Source organism: Anomaloglossus baeobatrachus, chromosome 3, assembly GCF_048569485.1.
Source record: "Anomaloglossus baeobatrachus isolate aAnoBae1 chromosome 3, aAnoBae1.hap1, whole genome shotgun sequence".
NCBI lineage: Eukaryota > Metazoa > Chordata > Amphibia > Anura > Aromobatidae > Anomaloglossus > Anomaloglossus baeobatrachus.
In genome coordinates, this window is record NC_134355.1 from 101,134,475 (window position 1) to 101,156,464 (window position 21,990).

The window sequence follows — 21,990 nt, forward strand, 5'->3', positions numbered from 1 at the left end:
GCATATCATTTGTGCAATTACAATACATAAACATCATTTTCTCAATGCCGGGATAACATCCAGAAATTGTTACATTACTAAATTTCTTGGAATTCTTCAAATTATCTTTGTGATATTACCATACAACCACTTATAAATTATAGGTCAGAATTCCCACTTCTTTTGACTTCCCGTATCCTAATATACTCATTCTCCTTGTGTGTCTATTGTCTTATGAATTATTGATAAATCTTTTCATATAAAAAATGAAACTAGAAAAATGCAGATTAATGTTCAGAAATGAAAGAAAGAAGAGGAAAGATACAAGCATAAAGAAGAGGAAATTAGAGAGAAGGGTGGAGAAGGGGGAAAGCAAGAAAAGCAAAGAAAAAAGGGGGGGGGGATGAGACTCCCCACCGTTTCTCAGTTCAAAAAGCTCGCCAAACTCTCCACAAACTCTGGGGACTCCATTAACATAATCCATGGTCTCCAAACTGTAGTAAATTTTTCTGTGTTCCCATTTAGTTCTGCTGTCAGCTCCTCCATTCTCTGGAGGTTTGTCATTTCCTCCAACCAATCCAGCACCGTAGGGCATCTAGTCTGTTTCCAAAATCGTGGGATAATCATACGGGCAGCCGCCAGGCAAAATCGCAACATGTCCCTTTTTTGTGTTTTAATAGCTCCTGGGAGCATAGAAAGAAGAGCAACCTGGGGGGATTTTTCTACTTCACCTCCGCTCATCTTTTTGTACAGGTAGAACACTGAGTCCCAAAAGGGTTGCAGCTTAGTACAGCTCCACCATATGTGTAGCATTGTACCTGTGTCTGTGCCACACCTCCAGCACACATCAGACACAGAGGGAAATATAGCATGTAATTTAGTCGGGTAATGGTACCACCTTGTGAGAATTTTATAACTTTTCTCTTGAGCGGCGCACGCCAAGGAAAGCTTGTGGGTCCACAGGTACGCTCTGCTCCAATCGTCCTCTGGAATATCCTCTCCCAGTTCCTCTCCCCACCTACAGACAAAGTGAGGTTTATCCACCCTATTTCTCTGGTTCAGCATTTTATAAATGAGTGAGATGCCATGTCCAGGTGATGAGCCCTGTAAAAATATTTTCTCAAAAGGAGTAGGGGGTGTCCTCATCCTTCTCTCCCTGTCCTGGTACGAGAGGAAAGATTTCAACTGCATATATTCCATCCAGGAAATCTCTTTCCCTGTGGCCTGCATGGAAATATAAGTTGGTAGGGTGTGTCCCTGGAGCACGTGACAAAAACGAGTATCATCCGCCCGAGTAAATCCCCCGAATCTATGGGAGTGGAGTCCTGGGGGGAACTTCTTATTACCGAATACGGGGGTAAGTGGTCCCTGCTCCTGAGAGAGAGATCCCTTTTTTATCTCTCCATCCCACATCCCCATCGCTGTCCGCGTGAACTCCATTCCTTTCGCTATCTGGATCCTACTTTCTTTCTCTAACCATGGAAGTAAATGTAAAGCTGGTGTCACACATAACGACGACGACAACGACGTCGCTGCTACGTCACCATTTTCTGTGACGTTGCAGCGACGTCCCGTCGCTGTCGCTGTGTGTGACATCCAGCAACGACCTGGCCCCTGCTGTGAGGTCGCCGGTCGTTGCTGAATGTCCAGCTTCATTTTTTGGTCGTCACTCTCCCGCTGTGACACACACATCGCTGTGTGTGACAGCGAGAGAGCGACGAAATGAAGCGATCAGGAGCCGGCACTGCCAGCTGCGGTAAGCTGTAACCAGCGTAAACATCGGGTAACCAAGGGAAGACCTTTCCCTGGTTACCCGATGTTTACGCTGGTTACCAGCCTCCGCTCTTGCTGCCAGTGCCGGCTCCTGCACTGTGACATGTGGCTGCAGTATGCATCGGGTAATTAACCCGATGCATACTGTAGCAAGGAGGGCAAGGAGCCAGCGCTAAGCAGTGCGCGCGGCTCCTTGCTCTCTGCACTGTGACATGTAGCTGCAGCACACATCGGGTTAATTAACCCGATGTGTGCTGCAGGAGAGCAAGGAGCCAGCGCTAAGCGCGGCTCCCTGCTCTCTGAACTGTGACATGTAGCTGCAGCACACATCAGGTTAATTAACCCGATGTGTGCTGCAGGAGAGCAAGGAGCCAGCGCTAAGCGCGGCTCCCTGCTCTCTGAACATGTAGCACAGCGACCTTATGATCGCTGCTTCTGCTGTGTTTGACAGCTAAGCAGCGATCATAACAGCGACTTACAAGGTCGCTGTTACGTCACCGAAAATGGTGACGTAACAGCGACGTCGTTGTCGCTGTCGTTTAGTGTGACACCAGCTTAAGGGAGTTCCCAGCACATCCTGTTCAATCACCACCCATTGTTTCGAATTACCATGAAAATGCCAGTCCAGTAATCTCGTTAGGATAGCTGCCTTGTAATATAATTGAAAATTTGGGAGCCCCGCCCCCCCGTCACTTTTGTGTCTGGTCAGAGTTTTAATTCCTGTTCGGGGTCTCCTGTTCCCCCAGACAAACCCAGACAAGGCTGTCCGGATCTTGGAGAAGTAACTTAGCGGTAGCTGTATGGGTATTGTCTGAAACAGGAACAGGAACCTCGGTAACACATCCATTTTTATCGCGTTTATACGCCCAAACCACGTCAATCTCTTTTTGTCATATTTCTTTAAGTCCCTGATTGTCCTTTCTAATAAGGGGAAAAAATTGTGATGTACAATTTTTGCTGGATCCCTAGGTACCATAACTCCCAGATATTTTAAAACTGACGGTTGCCACTTAAAAGGAAAGTTTTGTGATACTCTCGCAAGGTCTTCTGCCGATAAAGTCACGTTCATGGCCTCTGATTTGGAAAAATTTACTTTGAAGTTGCTTAAGTTGCCAAACTCTTCGAACTCCTTGAGCAAGGACGGGAAGGATATGTGTGGTTGGGAAATGAACATGAGAAGGTCATCCGCGAATAGAGCCAGCTTACGGTTCTCCCCACCCGCCTCTATCCCGTGGATGCTTGTGTTGTTTCTCAGGGCGACCGCAAGGTGCTCCATGACTATGACGTATAAGAGGGGCGACAGTGGACATCCCTGTCTCGTTCCATTGTGGACCAGAAAGGATGATGATAGAAACCCATTTGTCCTCACTTTTGCTGAGGGTCTCGTATACAGGGACGCAATTCTGCCCAAAAATTTCTGACCCAAACCCACCTGTCTCAAGGCTGCCATCATAAAGCTCCAACTGACCCGGTCGAAGGCCTTCTCCGCGTCCACTGAAAGTAAACACATGGGGAGAGACTGAGCCCTCGACCGAGCCATCAGGAGGAACAATTTGTTGGTGTTGTCCCGTGCCTCCCGGCCTTTTACAAATCCCACCTGGTCCGTATGTATTATCCCAGGCAGGGACAGGGCAAGTCTGTTGGCAAGTGCTTTAGAGAAAAATTTCAAATCTAAATTAATCAGTGAGATGGGTCTGTAATTTGTAACCAGCAAGTGGTCCTTTCCCGGTTTGGGGATAACACATATGTGTGCTTCAAGAGACTGCGCTACCCACTGGGAGTTTTCAGATATGGAGTTAAATACTTTGGTCATGAACGGGGATAACTGAGTCTGAAAAATTTTATAGAACTTGGGGGTAAACCCGTCTGGACCTGGGCTTTTGCCTGAGGGAGAATCCCTGATAATAGATGCCACTTCTGTCTCTGTAAAGTCTGCTTCTAGGTTTTCAACCTCAGTATTGGGTATAGTCGGCAGGGCTGTTTTAAGTATGTAATCATTTATTTTAGTCTCCAAAGCTTCTTGTGGCATATCCCCAAATTTGCCCCTTATGTTGTAAAGGTCACTATAATATTTTTGAAACTGGTCCGCTATGTGGATTGGGTTCTGAGTCAAAAGGCCGTCCGATTTTTTGATCGTAGGGATGTGACTGGGGTCCCCCCTCGGATGTAATAACCTAGCTAGTGGTCTGCCACATTTGTCCGCATATTCATACATAAATCTTTTTAGTCTATTCCTGTGGCGCTCGTATTGTCGGTCCAGAATGGATTTAAGTTCCTCTCTGTTTTTAACTAGCTCTGTCAGTGTCACCGGGGATAATGTCTGCTTATGGATCTTCTCTAGGTCTGAAATATTCTGAAGTAGAGACAGAATAGTTTGGGCTCTCTCCCTCTTAATCCTAGCCCCATGTTTGATCAGAATCCCTCTCAACACACACTTTAGTGTCTCCCATTGAACAGGTAGGGTAGTAGTGTCTCCTGAGTGTATCTCCAAGAATTCATCTATTGTGTTCTGCAGGTCTTTCAAGCATCCCTGGTCCCTCAGCAGACTATCATTCAACCGCCAAGACCATGGCCTCCCAGGCCCATCCGGCATAGTGAGGCTCAAAAATATGGGGGCATGATCTGACCAAGAGATACTGCCTATAGAGGCCTGTATCTGCCATGTCAGGGCCTTCTGACTTACAAGGAATAGGTCTATGCGGCTGTACGAAGAGTGAGCCGGGGAAAAATATGTGTAGTCACGGTCTACTGGGTGTAGTGTTCTCCATGCATCCACTAATCTGAGTTCCTGTATACAACGTTTAACCTTCGTTAGTTTCCTTATTGAGAGAAAGTTATGTCCCGACGTTGTGTCTACCTTAGGGTCCAAAGTGAAGTTTAAATCACCGCCTACGATCACGGTCCCTTCTGCGAATTCATCCAGTGATGACAGGAGAGAGGAGCAGGTCGTCGCCGGATCTCTATTCGGTAGATACCAATTGACAATGGTAAAGATGGATGAGTTAACATTAATTTTCAGGAATATAAATCTTCCCTCCGTGTCCACCCGTGTATCTAGAACTGTGTGCACTAGGGACTTATGGATGCCTATGGACACTCCCTTGGATTTTGACTCTGGGTTGGAACTGTGGACCCAGTTAGTGTAATATCTGTCTCTAAAGATGGGGAGGTGGCCCGTTTTAAAATGTGTTTCTTGGATCAATAGTATATGGACTCTTTTTTTGTGCATGTCAAAAAATATCTGGGAGCGTTTTTGCGGGACATTAAGTCCCCTCACATTTAGTGAACCCCAATTAATCTGCGTCATTCCAATGCGGAGGAACGGTGGGGACTCTAGGAATAGGTTCGGGGATTAGGGAGAGAGAGATGTGCAGGCAAGTAGGATAGGAAGAGCAGGGAAAGAGAAGAGGAAATAAAAGAGAAGAGGTAAGAAGGTCGAGAATACAAAAGAAACTACCAACAAAGCAGTAGAAACCAAAGGCAAGGAGGTCAGAGTGCCTCCCACCTGCAAGGTCACAACAAGACCCTAACGTCGGGTCTAAAAAGACTATAAGTAACTGTATAGGTATGAGAATACCAAACTGTCTAACCTAGGGATGGTGAGACTACGCCACTCCTTTATGGCGTGTTATCCCAATCAGGGAGGAAACTTTCTACAAAGGAGCCCCCTGCCCCGGACTAACAATAAGCAATTATTCAACTTAGTTTGTCAGCCAGAGCCCTATATAATGTGAGGACACAAGGTCTAGAGAGAATAATGTGCTATACACAGTACGGGGGTGCCCCCCGCCCCCTCTTCCAGGAAGGCGGGAGGGAACCCCCCCCCCTCATAATCAGAAAGACTTAATCCCCCTGGCAAAAAAATTATAGCAAAACTGGGAGGTACATTCTATTGAGAAACAACCCAATGAATTTTTGTTTATAAACCAATAACTCCTTAAACATCAGACTGGTCTTCCTCTTCGAGGGCCACGCATCCGATCACCATCTGGGGCAGCACCCCATACCCCCATTGGAAACACCGGCCATTCCTCTATAGGCACCAACGGAATGTCCAGGGCTGCAGCAAACGATGGCATATCAGTCGGGTTCCTAAGAACATGCATTCTTCCCGCGTGTCGGACCTGCAGGCGGAAGGGAAATCCCCAGCTGTATTTATACTCATACGAACGGAGCATGTCCAGGAGAAGTTTCAGTGCTCTCCTTCTTTGTAAAGTGAAACGGGATAAGTCCTGCAGAATCTGGACTTGGCTCCCCTCGTATGATGGTGAAACTCCACTGCGCAACTTAAACAGGATGGCCTCTTTAAGGACATAACGGTGGACCCTGCAAATCACATCTCGAGGTCTGTCATTCTGTGTAGGTCTAGGGCCAAGCGCTCTATGCACTCTGTCTAGCTCCAGGGGTTGGCTTGATGGTTCACCCAGGATCTCATTAAACATCACTTGGAGGGCTCTCTGGAGATCCTTAGGTTCAACAGACTCTGGTAAACCCCGGACCCTTAAATTGTTTCTCCGGCCCCTGTTTTCAGCATCGTCCATTGCTTCCACCATATATTGTATTTGGCGGGAGTGTTGATCCAAAATGGCCCCTTGTGCCTGAGTGGTGTCTTCTATATTCTGTATTTTAGCTGCCTGTATTTGGTTCTGAGTGTCCACTCTTTCCACCTCCCCCCTCAGGGCCGACAGCTCTGTGCGGTACGCCTGTTCCAGCCTTGCTATATATGTCTCCATATCTTCTCTGGTGGGCATAGAAGAGATGTGTGCCCGGATTTCATTAAGTTCTGTCAGCACTCCTGGTTCATGTGATCTTATTGTACTTGTGGCAGGCTCTAACTCTGCTTGCATTTCCATATCATACACACTTTGACTCAGGCTGTGTCTCACTGAAGATAGGAGATTTCCACTAGCAGGGCCCTGTTCCCCATTTGCAGCATTAACAGCCTCTGCTTGAGATTTATTATTGTCCTCCTTCTGTGACAGGGGTAAGGGCACCTCTCCCCCCTCCTGAGACCTCCCCACTGCAGGTCTGCAATCAGCAATGGTGGGGGTTGTACCCATGCTCCCTGCTCCAGGGATCTCCTGTACCTGAGACCTTGTATACTGGCTGTCTGGGGTTATCAGCTGCCTCTCCTCCGCTGCCCGGGTGGTTTCCTCTCTCTGTCTCTGCTGCTGCTGGGGCTTCCCCTGCCTCTCCATCTTGGGAGATGTCTGCAGTGCTGTCCTCTGCTTCGGCCCGGTAAGGAAGCCTCTAATTCCCTTCTCCTCTGTCCGTGACGCTCCTCTGCTGGGCCCCTGGGAGCTCTCCCTTCTCCTGCGCTGCATATCCTTTTCTTCCAGGCTCTTGGGCTGGTTTAATTGTCAGTAATGTAGTCCGGTGGCAGGAGCTGAGACAAACACGTCCTCACTCCTCCATAGCCAGGACACGCCCCTATCTAAGGATTTATCACCAGGGTCACGAATTACATGACGCACATCCGGCATCGTTAGCGACGTCGTTGCGTGACACGTACGAGCGACCGCTAACGATAGAAAATACTCATCAAATCGTCAATTGTTGACACGTCGTTCATTTTCAAAAAATCGTTGATTGTTGAGGACACAGGTTGTTCATTGTTCCTGAGGCAGCACACATCGTATGTGTGACACCTCGGGAACGATGAACTACAGCTTACTTGCGTCCGCCAGCAATGAGAAAGGAAGGTGGGCGGGATGTTACGGCCGCTCATCTCCGCCCCTCCGCTTCTATTGGGCGGCCGCTTAGTGACGCCGCACGAACCGCACCCTTAGAAAGGAGGCGGTTCGCCGGCCACAGTGACGTAGCTAGGCAGGTAAGTCCGTGTGACGGCTCCTAATGATATTGTGCGCCACGGGCAACGATTTGCCCGTGACGCACAAACGACGGGGGCGAGAGCTTTCACCAGCGATATCGCTAGCGATATCGCTGAGTGTAAAGACCCCTTAAATCTGGCTTATCACTTTTACGACACTGTGAACGGAGTAAAAAAAAAAACAAACGATTCTTGAATTGCTGTTTCTTCTTCATTTTGCCTCAAAAAAGCAGAATATTAAGCGATCAAAAAAATTACATAGCCCAAAATGATACCAATGAAAACTCCAAGTCATCCCGCAAAAAACAAGACCTAAGATGACTCTGTTGGCAGAAAAATAAAAAAAAAAAACTATTGCCTTTAAAATTCAGTGATGCAAAAAACCTTTATTTTGTAAAAAACACTGAGTATGATAGTAGCCAAACCTAAAAAAAAACTATATAAATCTGAGATTGCTGTAATTGTACTGACAGGAGGCATAAAGCCGCCTAATCATTTAAATCACAAGGTGAACAGCGTAAAAAAAAATACAGCCAATTCTTCAACTGCTGTTCATTTATTCATCCCGCCTCCTAAAGATCGCAGTATGGAGCGGCACATATTTATCCTGCGCTCTACGCTGAACGCTTGCACTGAGGATTAAGTGTAAATCTCTGAAAATCGTGATTCAGACAAAATTCAGAGTGAAAAATTCACTGTAATGAGGCAGAGGGAGTCACTTTGAAATACTGTCTGGCTCCTGATCCACTGGTGTCCAGCTTTCTAAGCTTATACAAAAACATTAGTTTTGTTCACCTTTGAAAAGACGGACACCGCTGAACAGATGCCAAAAGGGCGTAACTCTGCAGCAACATTTACTGCATTTGATACCATGGGTGGCTCACAGACTAAATTGTCACTACACCTGTAGATGAACTCCCAAAGGGGTGTAATTTCCAAAATGTGGTCATTTGAGGGGATTTCTTCTGTTCTGGCACTAAAGGGCTCTGCAAATGGAGTCCGCAAACTATCGTACAAAAATCTGTGCTCCAAAAATCAAATGGCGCTCCTTTTCTCCGGAGCCCTGCGGTCACATGGGGTATTGACATGTTCAGGAAAACGTTTTTAATGCATTATGGGGCCTTTTTATAACCTATTTCAGTTATGAAAATTGGAAATATGGGGTTAAAACAACATTTTAGTAGTTAAGATGTAATTTTTTGTTTACACACTTGTAATGTCAATATGCTCACTGCACCCCTGGATGAATTCATTGAGTTCAGTTTGTAAAATTAGGTCCCTTGTGAGAGGTTTCTGCTGTTCTGGCACCTCAGGGACTCTGCCAATGTGACATGGCACCACAAACCATTCCAACTAAATCTACACTCAATTACGGCACTCCTTCCCTTTGTACTCTGACTTAAAAGTAGTTTTTGACCACATATGGGGCATTGGCATACTCAGGAGAAATTGCACAACAAATTATCCATTATCTTTTATTAGCCAGGATCATTTTCCTCTCCAACCGCTTCACCGATGCCTCTGCTCTGTGCCAATCATTATACAGATTGCCTATCCGCTACAGAATCCAACATAAACTTATCACTCTCACTCACAAAGTTCTCCATGGTTCCGCACCGCTCTACATCACCTCCCTCATCTCTATCACCCCACCCGTGCCCTCCGTTTTGCTAATGACCTAAGACTGACATCCTCAACAATTCCAACCTCCCACTCCCGTCTTCAAGATTTCTCACGAGCTGCGCCTATGCTCTGGAACACACTACCAAGAGCGATCCGATTAATTCCCAACAACCACACCTTTAAGCGGGCCCTAAAAACGCATTTCTTTAGACTAGCCTATCACCTCACCACCCTGATCTAATCTAGTCCCTTTCTGCTCTTCATAAAATTTACTTCCAATTCTTGTCCCCTGTATTTTCATGTACTTTTTTACACTATGTAACTGTATAAATTTTGGCTGGCGACCGGTCCACGCAGCTGGTTTTGAATCCCCTATTAAATCGATGGCTGGACCATATATAACAAGCTTTTCTCCCCCCCATTCACCTTTTGTGCCTCCCCTATTCCCTCATAGACTGTAAGCTTAGGAGCAGGGCCCTCACTCCTCTTGGTATCTTAATTTTGTATGGTCTCATATTGTCTGTACATGTCGCCTCTGAATCGTAAAGCGCTGCGGAATATGTATAATATGTAGATTTCCACCACACATTGGGTATCAGTGTACTCAGGAGAAATTGCACAACAAATTGTATGGTGCATTTTTTTCTGTTTGCCTTGTGAAAATGATACATTTCTGGTTAAAGCAACATTCTTGTGCTAAAAATGTATGTTATATTTCTCACAGCTCAATGCTATAAACACCTGGGTGATCAACGTGCTCACTAAACATCTAGATAAATTCCTTGAAGGGTCTAGTTTAAAAATGGGGTCATTTATGGCAAAATGCCACTGTTTAAATACATAAGGGGCTCTTGAAAATGTGACATGGCATCCATCATCTATTTCAGACAATTTTGCGCTTTAAAATTCAAGTGGCGCTCCTTTCCTTCTTTGCCCAGCCGTGCGCCCAAAGAGTAGATTTCCACCAGTGATAGGGTATCGGCATACTAAGGAGAAATTGCACAAAAATTGTATGGACCATATTCTGCTGTTACCCTTGTGAACATGCAAAATTAGGAACTAAAGTAACATTTTTGAGGGAAAAAGTTAAATTTTCATTTTTTTCCTTCCACATTGCTGTTGTTCCTCTAAAGAACCTAAAGGATTAATAAACTTCTTGGATGTGGTTTAGAGCAGTGTGAGGGGTGCAGTTTTTAGAATGGTGTCACTTTGGGGTATTTTTTGTCACTTTAGTCTTCTCAAATTCACTTTAAATTTGATGTGGCCCCTAAAAAAAGGATTTTGTAAGTTTTGGAAAAATGAAAACCTGCTGATAAACTGAAACCTTCCAACTTCCTGACAAAGAAAAAATGCTTCAAAAATTGATGTAAAGTAGACGACATGTGAGAAATGTTATTTATTAACCCCTTCAGCCCCGGGGCACTTTCCGTTTTTGTTTTTTGCTCCCCTTCTTCCGAGAGCCGTAACTTTTTTATTTTTCCGTCAATCTTGCCATATGAGGGCTTGTTTTTTGCGGGACAAGTTGTACTTTTAAATGAAACCATAAGTTTTACCATATGGTGTACTGGAAAACAGCAAAAAAATTCCAAATGCGGAAAAATTGCAAAAAAAGTGTGATGGCACAATAGTTTTTGGGATGTTTCATTCACGGTGTTCACTATATGGTAAAACTGATGTGTGGGTATGATGCCTGAGGTCGGTGCGAGTTTGTAGACACCAAACATGTATAGGTTTACTTGTATCTAAAGGGTTAAAAAAAATTCACAAGTTTGTCCAATAAAAGTGGCGCACGTTTTGCGCCATTTTCCGAAACACGTAGCGTTCTTATTTTTTGGGATCTATGGCTCAGTGACGGCTTATTTTTTTCGTCTCGAGCTGACGTTTCTAATGGTACCATTTTTGCGCAGATGCTACGTTTTGATCGCCTGTTATTGCATTTTCCGTAAAACTTGCGGCGACCAATACACATAATTTTGGCGTTTGGAATTTTTTTGCCACTACGCCGTTTACCAATCAGATTAATTGATTTTATATTTTGATAGATCGGGCATTTCTGAACGCAGCGATACCAAATATGTGTATATTTATTTATTTTTTAACCCTTTAATTTTCAATGGGGGAAAAGGGGGGTGATTTGAACTTTTAGGTTTTTTGTGTTTTTTTTTTACTTTTTTTTTAATTTTACTAGTCCTCCTAGGGGGCTATAGCGATCAACAATCCGATCGCTATTATCTATCTGCTGATCACAGCTATACAGCTGTAAACAGCAGATAGTGTCACTTTCTTTTTCCCTCTGTTCCGTGCCGAGGGAAAACGAAAGTGAAACATCATAGCTGCAGGCGTCATCACATGACCCTGTGCTACGATGGCAACCACCGATAGTCACGTGATCACGCACGTGACTTCCGGTGGGGGCGGCGGTAAGTAAAAAACATGGCCGCGCGCATTTAGATCTTGCTGCCAGACTTTGGCAGCAAGATTTAAGGAGTTAATGGCCGCGGGTGGAAGAGATTCCCCCCGCGGCTAGGAGGCACACATGTCAGCTGTTGAAAACAGCTGATATGTGTGCCGACCGCCGCCGCCTGCCCGCGGCAGGGGGCGGGGCTTACCGGGACACGCTCCATGACGGATATATCCGTCCATGGTCGTGAAGGGGTTAATTATTTTCTGTGACATAACTCTTGTTTAACCCCTGCATCCTTGGGCGATTTTCCATTTTTTCCTCCCCTTCTACCAATAGTCATAGCTTTTTTATTTTTCAGTTAATATAGCCACATGAGAGCTTGGTTTTTGCAGGACGAGCTGTGCTTTTGAATGACACCATCCTTTCTATCACATGCTACTTAAATCACCATACACGACCAATGACGTTTAGGTATGTAATTGGTCGTTAAGGGCATGAAAATTAAAAGTTTGAAAATCATAAAATGTTTGATATTTTTACAAATAAATGCAAAAGATATTGTACTAAAACTTACCACTAACATAAAGCACAATATGTCACAAAAAAACACTCAGAATCACTGGGATCCATTGAAGCGTTCCAGAGTTATTACATCTGTAACACTGTTCAGAATTGTAAAAAATTGGCCTGGTCAGAAAGGTGCAAAAAGGCTCAGGGGAGGGAATGGGTTAAAGGGAACCAATCACCAGGATTTTCGTATATAAGCTAAAGCCAGTGCTATACTGGCACTATCAGGCTGAGTCTATACATACCTGTAGTGGTCAGCTCAGATGTTTAGGTTTTGAAATCCAAGAAAGTGAAGTTTATAAAATCAGCAGCTTCTTGAGTGACAGTTGCACTGGAGCAGATCATATATCCATTAGAATTAGCATAAGCATTATACAAACGATTCACATTATTGCAGGACCTGTGTGATGTCATACCCATGTGACCAGAAGGGGCAGGGCCTCAGCCAACAAAGCTGGATACCAGGTCACATGGGTATGACCTCACACAGGTCCTGCAAGAAACAAAGTGAACCGTTGGTATCATATGCTAATTCTAACAGAGGGAGGGGATAACTATGAATATATTATCTGCTCCATTGCAACTGCCACTCAACAAGCAGCTAATTTTTTAAACTTTACTTTTTTGTGTTTCAAAACCTAAACATCCGAGCTGACCACTACAGGTATGTATAGAATCAGCCTGATAGTGCCAGTATAGCACTGGCTTTAGGTTATACACGAAAATCCTGGTGATTGGTTCCCTTTAACCCCTTCACGACCTTGGACGGATCTATCCGTCATGGAGCGAATCACGTTAAGCCCCGCCCCCTGCCACGGGCAGGCGGCGGCGGTCAGCACACATTTCAGCTGTTTTCAACAGCTGACGTGTGCCTGCATGTTGCGAGTGGAATCACTTCCACTCGCAACATTTAACCCCTTAAATCTCGCTGCCAAAGTCTGGCAGCGAGATCTATATGTGCGCGGCCATGATTTTTACTTACCGCCGCCCCCACTGGAAGTCACGTGCATGATCACGTGACTTTCGGTGTTTGCCATGGTAGCACAGGGTCATGTGACGACGCCTGCAGCTATGACGTTTCACTTTCGTTTTCACCCGGCCCGGAGCCAAATGAAACAGGAAGTGACCGTATCTGCTGTTTACAGCTGTGTAGCTGTGATCAGCAGATAGATCAGAGCGATCGAATTGCTGATCGCTATAGCCCCCTAAGGGGACTAGTAAAATAAAAAAAAACAAAAACCTAAAAGTTCAAATCACCCCCCTTTCACCCCATTGAAAATTAAAGGGTTAAAAAAATAAATAAATATACACATATTTGGTATTGCCGCGTTCAGAAATGCCCGATCTATCAAAATATAAAATCAATTAATCTGAATGGTAAACGGCGTAGTGGCAAAAAAATTCCCAACGCCAAAGTTACATTTTTTGGTTGCCGCAAGTTTTACGCAAAATGCAATAACAAGCGATCAAAACGTAGCATCTGCGCAAAAATTGAACCATTAAAAACGTCAGCTCGAGACGCAAAAAATAAGCCGTCACTGAGCCATAGAAAAGTGAGAACGCTACGTGTTTCGGAAAATTGCGCAAAACGTGCACCACTTTTATTGGACAAACTTGTGAATTTTTTTTAACCCCTTAGATACAAGTAAACCTATACATGTTTGGTGTCTACAAACTCGCACCGACCTGAGGCATCACATAGATACATCAGTTTTACCCATATAGTGAACACGGTGAATAAAACATCCCAAAAACTATTGTGCGATCACACTTTTTTTGCAGTTTTTCCACACCTGGAATTTTTTTGCTGTTTTCCAGTACACTATATGGTAAAACCTATGATTTCATTTAAAAGTACAACTCGTCCCGCAAAAAACAAGCCCTCATATGGCGAGATTGACAGAAAAATAAAAAAGTTACGGCTCTCGGAAGGAGCAAAAAACAAAAACGGAAAGTGCCTGGGGGCTGAAGGGGTTAAGTATTACAATACATAGTGGAAGTGACCAAATGAACATAAGTTCTATTATAGGTGAACTTAAAGAACACATTTTACATAAAGCTTTAAAAAAAATAAATTATATATTTTAAAATCTCATTACTTGTCCGATATATAAATATACTTGGTATTACCAAGTCTATAAAACTCCAATCAAAGAATTTAAAGGGATTGTCCACTACTTGGACAACCAATATTCATTCCCCTTGTTTGTCCCCAGAAAAATAAATCCAAGAAAAGTATATAAAATATAAAGCCTATACTCACGTCCGATGAGGCCGCGGGTCTAGTGATGTCTGAAGTGGCGTTCCCCAGGCTCATTGTTATGACACGGGAACCCCACGACCAATCAGTAACCGGTATCCGTCTCCCCGCCTTCAGACATTTGAGCAGGAAGGCAGAGCAGCGCTCACATCCTCCTCAAATGTTTGAAGTAAATGGGGAGACAGATACCGGGCACTGATTGTTATGACATGTGAGCTCCGCGAATAATGTCACGTGGGCCCCGGGAACGCGACTTTAGACATTACTGGAACCGCGGCCGTACCAGAGGTGTGTATAGGCTTATTTATTTTTATGGGGGCGCACAAGCTAAATGACAAGCATTGTCCAAATAATTGACAATCCGTTTAAAAAATCTGCATGGTAAACGGCAGCAAGAAAGCTAAGGCTATGTGCGCACATGTGCGTATTACATGCAGTTACGCTGCGATCTGCAGCGCAGTGTAACTGCATGCATCCTCTGCACAGTCTAAGGAGATTGTGCAGGAGCCGTGCGCACGTGGCATATTAGAACGCAGCGATTCGGCTGCTGCCCGAATTGCTGCGTTCTAAGAAGTGACATGTCACTTCCGTGCGGTTTGCATGCTGTCTATAGGGAGAGGCAACATGCAGAGCGCACGTTCTCTGCCGGCACCATGCGCTTTAGAACGGAGCTCTGAAGCGCACCTTTTAGGTGCGGTGCAGAGCGCACACGTGCGCACATAGCCTAAAAGCGAGACACCTTAATTGGTATTTTTCAATCATCTCTATTTAAATAAATAAATAAAAAGTATCAAATCTAGGTCATTATTGCCACAAAATGAAGATCGTAAGGCTATGTTCACACAGAGCGCTTTTGCCTTGCTTATATGCAGAGCCATGCTATTAAGATGCTGCTTTTTACAGTCCCAGCAAAGTCTATGAGATTTCTGTAATCTACTGCACACACACAAAACACTTGCAGCTTTTCCCGTTTTAGGCTCTGTGCGCACTGGGAAATGGAATTTTCTTGTGAAAATTCCGCATGCTCTCAAAGATTACCGCATCCGCGGTAAAAAACCGCGGGAAACCGCACCCGAAAACCGCATGCGGTTTGCCGCGGTTTTACCGCGGTATTATTCGCGGTATTGCCGCGTGCGGGTTGGGATGTGCTTTATTGCATTCAATGCAATAAAGCACATTGAAGAAAAAAAAAAAAAAAAAAAAAAGGTCATTTAATTCTGAGATAGTAGATAGACAGAAGAATAGATAGAGGGATAGATAGACAGACAGATAGATAGAGGGATAGATAGATAGATAGATAGATAGATAGAGGGATAGATAGATGACAGATCGCTGCATTTCCCACGGTCGGCAGTGAGTTCACATTACCGGCCGTGGGAAATGACCGGTAATTACCTCTGCTGTCTGCTGCATTCAGCCTGTGTCTGTGACAGTCGCGGCTGGATGTCAGCAGTGCAGGACGCAGGAGCCGGAGCTGTGGATTATGTTGGAGCTTTGTTTGGGGGGGGGGGGTTAATAAAATGGTGAACGAGGCTTGTTGGTTTTATTTAAAATAAAGGATTTTTCGGTGTCTGTTTTTTTCACTTTACTTACGGGTTGATCATGTCAGCTGTCACATAGACGCTGCCATGATCAAGCCTGGGGTTAATGGCGGTGGTCCCCCATCACCATTAACCCCTTGTAATTACCTTGCCACCACTGCTACACGGTGGCAAGAAGAGCCGGGGACACGCCGGTATTGCCGCATAATGCATGCGACAGTGCCGGGGCAGCTGCGGCTGATATTCTCGGCTGCCGGAGGGGGAGTGAGGCGGGGGACATTAACCCTGCCCCTCTCCCTCCCCAGCCTGAGAATACCGGGCCGCCGCTGTGTGCTTACCTCGGCTGGATGGTAAATATGCAGCGGAGCCCACGTGTTTTGTTTTCTATATTTCCGTTTTCTTTCTATGTGTGTTCTATGTGTCTGTGTTCTATGTCTGTGATGTGTCTGTGTCTGTGATATGTGTTTACTCTCTGCACGACTTCCTCTTCCTGTAATGACATCACTTCCCTGCAAAACCGCAAGCAAGTGATGCACATTACCGGAGGTAAACCGCAAAATACCGCAGGGAATAACGCAGGAAAACGCAGTGAACCGCACAGAATTTGCTGCCTGTGTTATTCCCTGCGGGATTTCATGATTAACATTGAGTCAATGGAGTGAAATCCCGCAGCGATGTGCGGAAAGAAGGGAATTTTGTTTACTTACCGTAAATTCCTTTTCTTCTAGCTCCAATTGGGAGACCCAGACAATTGGGTGTATAGCTATTGCCTCTGGAGGCCACACAAAGTATTACACTTAAAAGTGTAAGGCCCCTCCCCTTCTGGCTATACACCCCCAGTGGGATCACTGGCTCACCAGTTTTAGTGCCAAAGCAAGAAGGAGGAAAGCCAATAACTGGTTTAAAGACCAATTCAATCCGAGGAAACATCGGAGAACTGAACCATACCACATGAACAACATGTGTACCCGAAAAAACAGAAAAACCCCGAGAAAACAGGGCGGGTGCTGGGTCTCCCAATTGGAGCTAGAAGAAAAGGAATTTACGGTAAGTAAACAAAATTCCCTTCTTCTTTGTCGCTCCATTGGGAGACCCAGACAATTGGGATGTCCAAAAGCAATCCCTGGGTGGGTAAAAGAATACCTCATGATAGGGCCGTCAAACGGCCCTCTCCTACAGGTGGCCAACCGCCGCCTGAATGACTTATCTACCTAGGCTGGCGTCTGCCGAAGCGTAGGTATGCATCTGATAATGCTTGGTAAAAGTAAGTAGACTCGACCAGGTGGGTGCCTGACACACCTGCTGAGCCGTAGCCTGGTGCCGTGATGCCCAGGATGCACCCACGGCTCTGGTAGAATGGGCCTTCGGCCTTGAGAGAACCAGAAGCCCAGTAGAACTGTAGGTTTCAAGAATTGGTTCCTCGATCCCCCGAGCAAGGGTGGAACTGGAAGCTTGCGACTGTTTACGCCGACCAGCGACAAGGACAAAGAGTGCATCCGGGTGGCGCAGGAGCGCTATACGGGAAGTAGAACCTGAGTGCTCTCACCAGAACCAACAGATGCAAATCTTTCTGAAATTGATGGACTGGACGAGGACACAAAGAAGGTGAGGTGATATCTTGATTGATATGAAAATGGGATACCACCTTAGGGAGAAATTCCGGAACCGGACGCAGAACTACCCTGTCCTGGTGAAGGACCAGGAAGAGAGTTTGTATAAGAGCGTTGCTAGCTCGGAAACTCTCCTAAGAGACGAGAACGTTAGTAGAAGGCCACTTCCCGTGAAAAACGGGAAGGGAGACATCCTTCAAAGGCTCGAAAGGCGGCATCTGGAGAGCAATTAGAACCTTGTTCAGATCTCAGGGCTCAAACAGCCGCTTGTACGGAGTGCTGAGAAGACAAACTCCCCGTAGGAACGTGCGTACCTGAGGAAGTCGTCGTTTCTGAAAAAAATACAGATAGCGCTGAGACTTGTCCCTAAAGGGAACTGAGCGACAACCCATTTTCCTACCTAGATTGCAGGAAGGAAGGAAACATAGACGATGCAACCGGCCAGGGAGAAACACCCTGCGCCGAGCACCGAGATAAGAACATCTTCCACGTCCTGTGGTCAATCTTGGCGGACGTTGGTATGCTAGCCTGTCTCATGGTGGCAACCACGTCCAGAGGTAATCCTAACGACACTAGGTTCCAGGACTCAATGCCACACCATCCGGTTGAGAGCCGTAGAATTCAAATGGAAGAATGGCCCTTGAGACAGCCAGTCTGATTGGTCTGGTAGTGCCCCCGGTTAGCCTACCGTGAGGCACCACAGAACCGAGTACCACAACATCCTCGGCCAATTTGTAGCGACGAGGATGGCGCGGCCGCAGTCGGTCTTGATCTAGCGCAGTACTCTGGGCAACAATGCCAGAGATGGCACCTAAGGGAGCTGGAACTGCGACCAATGCTGAACTAAGGCGTTTGCCGCCAGAGCTCGATGATTGTGAAACCGTGCCATGAAGCTGGCACATTGTTGTTGTGCCGTGACGCCATTAGATCGACGTCCGGCCTCTGTCAGCGGCGCCAGATCTCCTGAAACCCGTCCGGGTGAGGAGACCATACTCTTTCGGCCACACCTCAGCGACTTAGAAAGTCAGCTTCCTAGTTTCCACACTTGGGATGTGAATTGTGGATATGGTGGATGCCGTGTCATCCACCCACATCAAACCTGCCGGACTTCCTGGAAGGCTTGCCGGTTGCGCGTTCTTCCTTGGTGGTTGATGTATGCCACCGCTGTGGAGCTGTCCGACTGAAGTCGGATATGCTTGCTTTCCAATTGCTGTTGGAAGGTTTGTAGGGCAAGATACACTGCTCTGTGTCAAGAACATTGATCTGAAGAGTGGACTCTTGCTGAGTCCACGTACCCTGAGCGCTGTAGTGGAGAAAAACTGCTCCCCACCCTGATAGACTCGCGTCTGTCGTAACTATCGCCCAGGACGGGGATAGAAAGGACCTTCTTTTTGACCAAGAGGTGAGAAGAAGCCACCACCGTAGAGATTCCTTGGCCGCCTGAGAAAGAACGACGACTCTGTTGAGGGACGTCGACTCCTTGACCCATTGGCGGAGAATGTCCCATTGTAGTGGACGCAGTAAAACTGCGCGAAAGGAACTGCCTCCATTGCTACCATCTTACGTAGGAAGTGCATGAGGCGTCTCAATGTGTGCGACTGGTTCTTAAAGAAGAGCTTGCAGCCCGTAGGAATGCTGTTTGTCTAGCGGCAGCTTCACTATCGCTGAGAGAGTAAGAAACTCTATGCCTAGATATGTTATCGATAGGGTCGGGGTCGGATCTGACTTTAAAAAGTTGATGATCCACCCAAAACTCTAGAGAGTCTCCAGCGCAACGTTCGGGCAGAGTTGGCATGTTTCCTAAGAGAGTGCCTTGACAAGTAGATCGTCTAAATACGGGACCACAGAGTGACCCTGAGAGTGCAGGACTGTGACTACTGCTGCCCTGACCTTGGCGAAGACCAGTTGGACTGTCGCTAGCCGGAAGGTAGAGCTACGAACAGAAGGTGTTCGTTTCCTATAACGAAGCGTAGAAACGCTAGTGCTCTGGATCAATCGGCACGTGTGGATAAGCATCCTTGATGCCTAACGATGCTAGGAAATATCCTTGGGACCTTGAGGCGATGACATGGCGGAGGGATTCCATCCGGAACCGCCTGGTGTCCACGAGCTTGCTGAGCATTTTTAGATCCAGAACGGGACGGAACGGCCCGTTGTTATAGGTACCGCAAAGAATTTGGGGTAAACCGTGACCTTGTTCCTGAAGAGGAACGGGGGACATCACTCTTTCTGCCTATAGAGTGCACCCTGTTTGCAGAAGAGCAGCGGCCCGGCCGGGAGGTGTCATTGACCTATGGCAGCTAAATATCGCCAAGGCGGGAGAGCCTGCTACCGACCGAGGCCGCAAGTCATGAGGAAGCCGCCTTGGAAGCGGGTTTTCAGACTGTCGCTTTTTTGGGCGAGACTGAGCCCGCTAAGAATCTTAGCTCCTCTAATCCTTTTGAGTCCACATTTGACGAGGAAAAATGGGACCTGCCCGAGCCTCGAAAAAGCCGAAAACCCCGACTGCCTCTTGCTCTGTTGGGGTTTGTTGTGTCCGGGCTGAGGAAAGGATGAATCCTTACCTCTGGACTGTTTAATGGTTACATCCAACGCTCACCAAACAGTCGGTCAGCAGAAAAAGGCAACTGGTTAGGCAACCTTTTTTGGAAGCAGATCTGCCTTCCATTCACTTAACGCGTAGACCAGGCTCTGCTTAAAAACACGGAGTAGCGGAGGCTACCGCCGCACGGTTCACAGAGTCCAGGACAACCTGAATCGCGTAAGAAACAAATGCAGACATTTGAGAGGTTAAGGATGCCACCTGCGGCACAGATGTACGTGTAACCGTATCAATCTGTGTAAGGCAAGCTGAAATAGCTTGGAGTGCCCCAAGGGAGAGAATGCCGGAGCCAACGCCGACAGCCTCATAGATGGCTTTCGACCAGAGATCCATCTGTCTGTCAGCAGCATCTTTGATTTTGCAGTTCCATCTCCCACTGCAACTATGGATCTAGCTACAAGCCTAGAGATTGGAGGATGCCGCTCGGGACATTGGGTCCAGTCCTTGACCAAGTCAGGGGACAGGGATAACATGTATCCTAAGCCGTTTGGGGAAGCGCATATCTGGATAAGCGTGGTGTTCCTGGACTGCCTCTCTGAAGGCAGAGTGGTCCAGAAAAATACGTGAAGCTGACTCCTCCACTGGAGGAGCTGTGAGAAATAACCCACATTCTATAGATGGACGCTATAAGATTATTTACTATGGCGTCACAATCAGGTGTATCCAGATTGAGAGCGGTCTCAGGATCAGAATCCTGAGCCGCTACTTCCGCCTCATTACACAGCGAGTCCTTCTGTTAGGACCCTGAGAAACCGAGGCCGCTGATAGCGAGCCCACTTAGGCTGTCTGGGACTGACGTCCTTGCAGAGCCGTGACTCTGGGATGCGTGTGACATTCCCGGAGCTGTTAGTTATTCACACTGAGGGGGGCCGTGGATCAGTGATTCAACAGTGCCCATATTGTGAGAGACATGTCCGGACTGCTAGGCTTCTAGTATCATAGCCATAGTCTCAGAAAAACTGTCAGTAAATACTGCAGACACCGTCCTCATCCCCTGGCCATTAGTGCATATAATGGGAGTCTATGTGACCTGCCGGCCGTATAGCCGTACATGCTGTACCAGCTGTATAGAAAAACATGTGGTTCTGCACTTTTGTTTTACACAGAGAATATGCTGATAACTCCTCCGCCTAATCCAGGAGGGTATATACAACGTGCGACCAAACAGTGCAATGTATATAGTACAAGCATATCTATAAGTGCACTTCTGCACTAGTGGGGTTAGCACCACAGGTGCTGCTTAACGCCTGTTACAGCGATTGTGTGACTATCAGAATGCCAGGGTCTTCCACACTTGTCTCTGTATCGTACAGAAACTGCACTAATGGCTGCCAGCGTCCTTGTAGAGAAGGAAGCCGTGGGCGTGCCTGAGAAAGTGCGGGAATCCGGATTCACAGTGCACACAGTGAGAGGGGTGGAGTATGCAAAACATACTCCAGCTCTCAGCTCTGCTCTATGCAGCGTCACGCCCCTACCCTGACTGTCAGGGCTGTGGGCGGTAACGAAGGGAGACTAGGCCCAGAAGCCGGGGACTCGAGTTAACAGCGCGGCCGCCGTAAAAGCGCGGGCCGCGCTGAAGTCCCCGGCGCACCACAAGTGCCAGCCGCGCCGCCGTTCCAGCGGCCGGCGCGACCGATTCAAAAAGTGGCCAGCGTCCCGCCCCTCTCCTGACTGGCAGGTCTGGGGGCGGGAACGAACGGAAGCAGGCCGCAAAAGCCGGGGACTCTAGTTATCAGCGCGGCCGCCGTAAAAGCGCGGGCCGCGCTGAAGTCCCCGGCGCACCACAAGTGCCAGCCGCGCC